This window comes from Arvicanthis niloticus, chromosome 1 (assembly GCF_011762505.2).
Source record: "Arvicanthis niloticus isolate mArvNil1 chromosome 1, mArvNil1.pat.X, whole genome shotgun sequence".
Classification (NCBI taxonomy): Eukaryota; Metazoa; Chordata; class Mammalia; order Rodentia; family Muridae; genus Arvicanthis; species Arvicanthis niloticus.
This window is the reverse complement of record NC_047658.1, coordinates 829630-837168: the sequence shown is the minus strand read 5'-3', so window position 1 is coordinate 837168 and position 7539 is coordinate 829630. Positions and strand designations below refer to the sequence as shown.

General features: G+C 40.8%; 1 pseudogene; it reads right to left on the bottom strand.

Annotated features, from left to right (window-relative positions):
* Positions 1 to 2785: 2785 nt before the first annotated feature.
* On the bottom strand, positions 2786 to 3737 carry LOC117713984 (vomeronasal type-1 receptor 1-like; annotated as a pseudogene).
* Between the last annotated feature and the right edge of the window lie 3802 nt (positions 3738 to 7539).

Genomic DNA, 7539 nt, shown 5'->3' with positions numbered 1-7539 from the left:
AGTAAACACATTATTTTTCCAGTGAACTCACACATGAGAGGTCACAATCATTTATTTTATGTAAAAGTGGAAGTTTAATGTTAATGAGAAAATTACATAACAAATTACACATTGGAGAGAATTTGCTAACCCTATAAGCATCACAAAATCCAGAGGAAACAAGATTCCATCTCTATAAATTATCTGATACACCTCCATGGTGTTTCTTCTTCACATTCACATGCTTCACATGACACTTCACTGTCTTCACATGACAATACTCTGGTAATGTTTTCTTCAGGGAGAATAAAAACGTTGTTCAGACTTTCCTGCAGCACAGATCATTAAAATTTAGATTCTTCTTATTGATAGCTTTACAAAGCATCTTTCAGCAGCACCATACCTCATTATGGGAAATGACAAGCAAAGGTCTGTGACTGGAAATATCCTCTTACCAAGTTTACTAATCCCTGACCAGTAAGGTTACAAGTACTTCAAGCCTTCTCATGCTATCCTGACTCTATGACTTTTTAAACTGATAGTACCTGTCAATCAGTTTATGTCAGTAGTTCGAAAGGATGCTATGTCTTCTTCTGGCCTCCATAGATATTGCATGCACATGGTACATTTGGATATTTGCAGAAAAAATATCCAAATATACAGAAATAAACAAATCTTTTTTTAATCCCTCATCTAATTGTATCTCTTCTTTTCTGTATGCTATGTAGGAGAGGAAATGTCATTCTTGTCTTGCTGACTCTGGCTTAACTTCTCCTAATATGATGATACTAAATTCCAGTCACACTCTTGCCAATGCCATAGCACTGTTCTTTTTTGCTAAATAATAGGATAGATGTGCAGCCACACAATCTATCTGAAGCCAACTCCTCATTATGACACCCATTCCACGGTTTGAGAATTTTGGATACTGTGGTCAGAAATGTGGATAGGCATCTAATTCTGCTATAGACTGACTTCAGATTTTATGTTTGATTTTTGGAGTTCTTTTTGTATCTCAGATACTAAATCCCTGCTGAAGTACAGCTGGTAAATATCCTGCTGCTTTCTGTAGGCAGCCTGTTAACACAGGTTGTCAGATTCCTGAAACAAGCACATTACTCAATGAGTGATCTTGATGGCCCCCTGCACAGTATTTAATATGTTGTTATAATTAATTTCTATCATCCTGGGATAACAAAAAATACTGATGCAAGGTAGTTAGACTTTCTAAAACCACACAGCTTGAAATTGCATAATGCAGATTTTTTAACTGACTTGGAAAGCACAAATTCTATGCTTTTATTTATTTTATTCAGTTTCCTGCTCCAATGAAAATACAATTGAAATCTATTATTACTAGTATGGTAAATATAAACCAGTTGGTAGTGTTTCACACTTGCACTCTGAAGGCAGAGGAAGCATGTGAATTTCTGCGTTAGAGGCCAGCCTGCTACCAGGGCAAGTTCCAGAACAGCCAGGGCTACTCAGGGAAACCTTGTCTGGAAAAAAAAAACAAAAACAAACAGACAAATGTGAAATGTACTCTCAGTGGTCCAAGAGTTGAAATCTTGGTCCTCACTTGGCACTGTTAGCAAAGAGTAAAACATTTTATAGGTATAGCCTAGTGGAGAGTCTTTAAGATTCCATTACCATAGTAAGTAAAAAAAAAAAAAGCCTAGGCAGTATGAGACTTATCTCAACAAAACAAAAATGCTTAGCAATTAGCAGTTGTTGGAGAAAGAAATCATTTCTTCACTGTGATAGCAGCATTGGTAAGTTGTCCTTACTCCAGAAAATTACCTCTCATCCATGCTCTGGCAAGAAAATCTTGCCTTGAGAGATGACTCAGCAAGTAAGAGTGATGTTGCACAGGACCTGAGTTGGGTTGCTTGCACTCACAGTGTTGGACAGCTCACCACTGTTTTCAACACCATCTTCAAGGCTCCCATTATTGTGGTGTCCACCAGCACCCACACACATGCATACACACACACACACACACACACACACACACACACACACACACACACATGCACAGATAATTTTTTAAAGCTCTTATTAAACTCAGTGAACCACACACAATAAGATATGAAAGGGGGCAGACTTGATGAGAATAGTCCAGAGTAGAAGAAAAAGAATGAGAAAAAAATCAAGGTGAAACATAACTGAAATTTGTTATTCATTAATTTGGTTTTTGAAACAGAGTCCCACTATTTTATAGCCCTGGATATCCTGAAAATCAGTATGCTATAGACTATGCTGGCATCAAACTTACGAAGATACACCTACCTCTGGCTCCTTAGTAATGGGATTAAAGGCATGTATCACCACACAAGGCCTGAAATCTCTTAGGTGAACACATCTCTAAAACAATTTAAAAAGGGTTTTTGGTTATCTGAACCAGGATTTCTCTGTATAGGCCTGGCTTTCCTGAAACTTGGTATGTAGATCAGGCTGGCCTTGAACTCAGAGATCCCCATGTCTCTATCTCCTGAGTGCTGAAACTAAAGGTGTATACTACCACTTTCTAGCTTCAAACATTAAGAATTTGTAAAACATTCATATACAACAATAATTGAAGTGATACTAAACTATTGTTTCTCTAAGTATCATAAGTTTAGAACTCCTGATGTTTTCTCTCATGTGTTGGTTTAAGAGTGTCTCTCCTTAATAGGCCTACAAAGTATTCCAGAGCAAACAAGATGAACTAGAGGGTTTTTACAACAAGACTGTAGAGGGAGGAAGACTTGTGAGAGGTGACAGATGATGAATCAACAAGTAGGCTGGACACTCCCAGAACCTAAAATCAGAAGCTCAGAGTTCTGGAATTCTGGAAAATCAGTACCAAGGGACTCAGGGAGGAAAACATGTTGCAAAAAACTTCAGGGAGTGTTGCAGCCATAGGTAGGAGCTAAATTAATTTTTGTTGTAAAATATGTAGATTGAATTGAGAAAGTAAAAGGGGACAAAGCCAGCCACCAAGAGTAAGATGCTGTGAGTGGCCTTCATCTCTGGGGAGGTCCTGTGGGTAAGGCTGCAACTTATAACATGTTGGACCCTCTGGTGTTGTCTGTGCAGGAGGCATATCATATGCATGCTGGCTGCCACCATAAGTGTCATCAGCAGGACACCCAGAATGGCTAATGGGATTGCACACAATCCAGACACAGCAACCACATACTGGCAAGCAATGCCATTCCCCATTGAGGATTCACTAGTGTTATTCCCAAAGACTTTTACCTCAAGAGGAGAGATGGTGATGATGACAAGATTGAAAGTCCAGCAGAAGAAGCAGGAGCAGCCAACATGCCTATAAAACCAGTGTCTGAGTCCTATCCACATTCTGTGCCTGGGGCTGACTGTGACTGCCTGAAAACAGCTCAGCAAGCTGGTGCTGCAGAGCAAAAGTACTCGAGACACCCTATGAAAGTAAAAGAAGATTTGACACCCAGAACCTTCCAGGACATGCACCAGTCCCAAGTCTTCTATGACCTGCTGTGCCTCCTTGGAAAGAAGAACCAAGAAATTGGCCAGCGCCAAGTTGGACAGAAAGAACTCTGTAGGCTTCATCTGTGACCTGTGAGAGGGATGAAGCTATGAATGAAGAGCAAGTAAGTATTTGCCAGCAGGCCTGTGCCTATCTGCAACAGGAATACAACCTTCAAGACCATATCATCAACAGTTATTTGTCCATGTTTGTGGAGGCTTATAGTTAAGGTTGTGTCCTGGAAGAGAAAAATAGTAATATTATTGTGCATAGGTTACAAATACCCAGTGAATCTAAGAGTTTTATTACCTTGTTTTTATGTGTATAAGAAGATGTGTGGTATCAGTCTGGGGAAATCAGAGGTCAACATTAGGTGGCTACCTCTATTGTGTTCCACCTTATTTTCTTTATGACAAGGTCTCTCATTGAACCTGGAGCTCACTGACTGACAAACTGGCCAGCAATCTCCAAGCACCCTTTTATCTTTATGTCCCTGGTACTTGCTATTTCATCTGGCTTTTTCTGTGGGTCTAGAAGAACTAATTTGTGTCCTCCTGATTGCAGTACAAGCTGTTTGCCAGATTAGCTATCCTCTCAGCTCAAAGTCTTCCTTTCTTAAAAAAAAATTAAAGTGCTACATATATTGAGGGGGCCTAGGTCAAGTCTAGACATGTTTACATTTTTTAGTTGATGGATCAGTTACTGTGAGCCAACATGGGCCCAGGTAGACCCTCTACACATATGTAGCATATGTGCAGCTTGGTCTTCAAGTGGGATTCCCCAACAGCTGGAATGAGTACTGTCTCTGACTCAAATTTTAATCTTAACTTTGGATCCATTTTCCCTAAATGGGCTAATTAATTCTGGCCTCAGTGGGAGAGGATGTACTTAGTCCTGAAGAGACTTGATGTGCCATGGTGGGTTGGTACCAGGAAGGCAACAAGGAGGATGGTGCAATGGGAGGGTATAGGGACTGGGGCACTCCACCTCTCTGAGAAGAAGGGGAGGAACAATGGGAGAAGAAGGAAGGAGGATGGTAGGGTTGGAGGATGGCACTGGGAGAGGGAAGGGCTGTGACCAGGATATAAAGTGAATGAATGAATGAATAAATAAATAAGATTAAACTGAAGAGCTAAAAGTGTATCTCAATTGGTAGAGTGCTTGTCTGGCTTATGGACCTCTGAATTTTATTGTCAGCATCTTGTGAACCAGACACAGTAGTAAACAGCAGCAATCCCAGCACTCAGGAGATGGACATGAAAGGATTCAGAGTCAAGTCATCTGGAGGACATGGCAAATTTTAGGGCACCCTGGGCAGCATGAGACCTTCTCTCAATTAATAAATAGAATTAAAGTGATTAAATAAAAGCTGAGTGGGTGGGGGTGGGCAGCTGGTTCAGTAGTTGAGACCACTGGCTGCTGACCACCAGAAGCTCTTCCAGAAGACCTGACTTGACTGCCAGCACCCACATGGAGGCTCACAGATGCCTCTAACTCCAGCTCCAGAAGATCATGTGCCTTGGCCTCCAGGTACCTGAACTCTTGTGCACATGTCTACACACATACACATAACTACTTTATAGTTTTTGTTTTAATTAAACTTGAAAGTCACTGAGAAGTTTTCTGGCACTTGAACTCCAATTTTGTAGGACTGAAGATACAGCTCAATGGTAGAAAGATTGCCTGATATCCGTGAGGCAATTCAGTTCTAAACCCCAGTTACACAAACTAAATTCTAATTTTATATTAGATCTTTTATTACCATCAAAATTACTACATGACTATTGAAATGTATTATCCTTGTTTTCAGCCTGGTACAACAGAAGTTACCTCTGTCTGGGCCTGTAATCTCAACATGCAGGAAGCAACAGTGAGAGGATTGTCCCAGGTCTGAGGGAAGGTTGGACTAAACAGTGAGTTCCAACTTAGTCTAGACTATATGAGAATTTACTATCTTTAAAAAATAATTCAATTTGAATCAGACAATAACCTGATTGTTATTATACTGTATATTATATATTGTATATTTATATACAATGTATTGTCCCATGCACTATTGACACTGTACTACAGCACTAACCCCAAGGCTTCCCCATAGTCTTACCTTCAAATGCATATGATGGCTGTGCAGTGACACCACCTATGTTCTGTTTGAAGAGTTGCACAAGCAGATAATGAAGACTTTAATAAGAACAAGAAAATCCCCATTGTTATGGGATCCTAAAGAGGGAGTTATTTCTTCCAGACTGCCTGAAAATACAGGCCTTCCCACCAGACCACATGCCCTGACAGATCAGGGTGTGCTAGCCATTTCTACAAACAGACTGGGAACCCCAGATCTTGCTCAATTTTCAGGATGGAGGGAGCATCCTCTACACACTGAAGACACAGGCTTCCATGGAACCTTATGGAAAAGCAGTGTCAAGTGCCCTCAGTTCCAAGGGGCAGCACACAAGCAAATTAAAACAGTGTTTTAGAAAATGTGTAAGGGGCCAGGCAGTGGTGGTGCACGCCTTTAATCCCAGCACTTGGGAGGCAGAGGCAGGCGGATTTCTGAGTTCGAGGCCAGCCTAGTCTACAGAGTGAGTTTCAGGACACCCAAGGCTAACAGAGAAAACCTGTCTCAAAAAAAAAAAAACAAAGAAAAAAAGGAAAAAGAAAATGTGTAAGGGTTGGAGAGATGGCTCAGCAGTTCAGAGCACTGTCTGCTCTTCCAGAGATTCTGACTTCACTCCCAGAAACCACATGTTGGCTCACAACCATAGGACCCAATGCCCTCTTCTGGTGTGTCTGAAGATAGTGACAGTATACTCATATGCATAAATTTGATCTTAGAAAAAAGGAAAAGAAACATGTATAAACATTCTAAGGTCAGAGAGGATACTCACCACAGACTCTACTTTCTGATACATCACTGGTTCAAGGAGTCAACAAAGAGCCTGGTGCAATATCTACTCCCAAGTCTACTAAGGTTCAGTTTGATCCCCAGAACACACAGGGTGGCAGGGAAAGAACCAAATTCCACAAGTTGTCCTCTGATCTCCACCCACACACCATGTCAAACCCACACCCACATATCCACACACAAACATAGAGACTAAATAACTGAAAACGAATTTTTCCAGTTTTTTGAGGCATGGTCAAACCATGTAACTTTGGCTGGTCTGCAACTCATTATATGGACCAAGCTGTCTTCTAAATCACAAAGATCTGGATGGCTGCCTCTGCCTCTCAAGGGCTAGAATTAAAGAAATAGAAGTGTGGACCACACTTCACTAGTACTATGTTATTTAGTTATTTTTTATTTTTAATGACAGAGTTTTTCTGTGTAGCACTGGCTGTCTTAGAATTCACTCTATAGACCAAGCTGGCCTCAAATTGAGAGATCAGTCTGCCTCTGCCTCCTGAGAGCTGAGATTAAAGAGTATGCCACCACTGCCCAACATGACAGGAATTTTGTTAAAAACCTGAAGCTGGATGTGATGTCACATACATTCTAGGCCTCAGTAGAGTGCAGTTGGATGATCAAAAGTTCAAGGCCAGGATGGTCTACATAGTGAGTTCCAAGCCAGTCAGGACTACATAGTGAAACTCTGTCTCAAAACAAATGAACAAAAAGACATAGAACATACATGAATTGTCTCTGTATACATTTAATTTTTGTGATTTGTTCAAATAGAACTTAAGACCTCAAACACCAAAGAAAAGACATAGAACAGAATACTTAGAAAGAGAAGATGATTTCATGATATGGATATGATGTTGAAGGTGGGCATTGGCACAGCATGACTTTAATCCCAGTACTTGGGAGGCAGAGGAAGATAGATCTCTAAGTTCTAGGCCAGCCTGGTCTATAGAAGGGGAAGCAAAAAAAATACAGGATTGGGGAAGGTGTGGAGGGAGAGGGAGGGAAAAAAGAGAGACTCTGTCATAAGTTAGGAGCTATATTATCTGTCCTGAATTCTGAAAAACAGAAGTATCCCTGTTGAGACCAAGCTGGGGCAGGAGGCTTCTCTTCCTGCACTAACATAACAGATCCTAAGACTTATGAATGGGTTTGCACTCAGAATGAC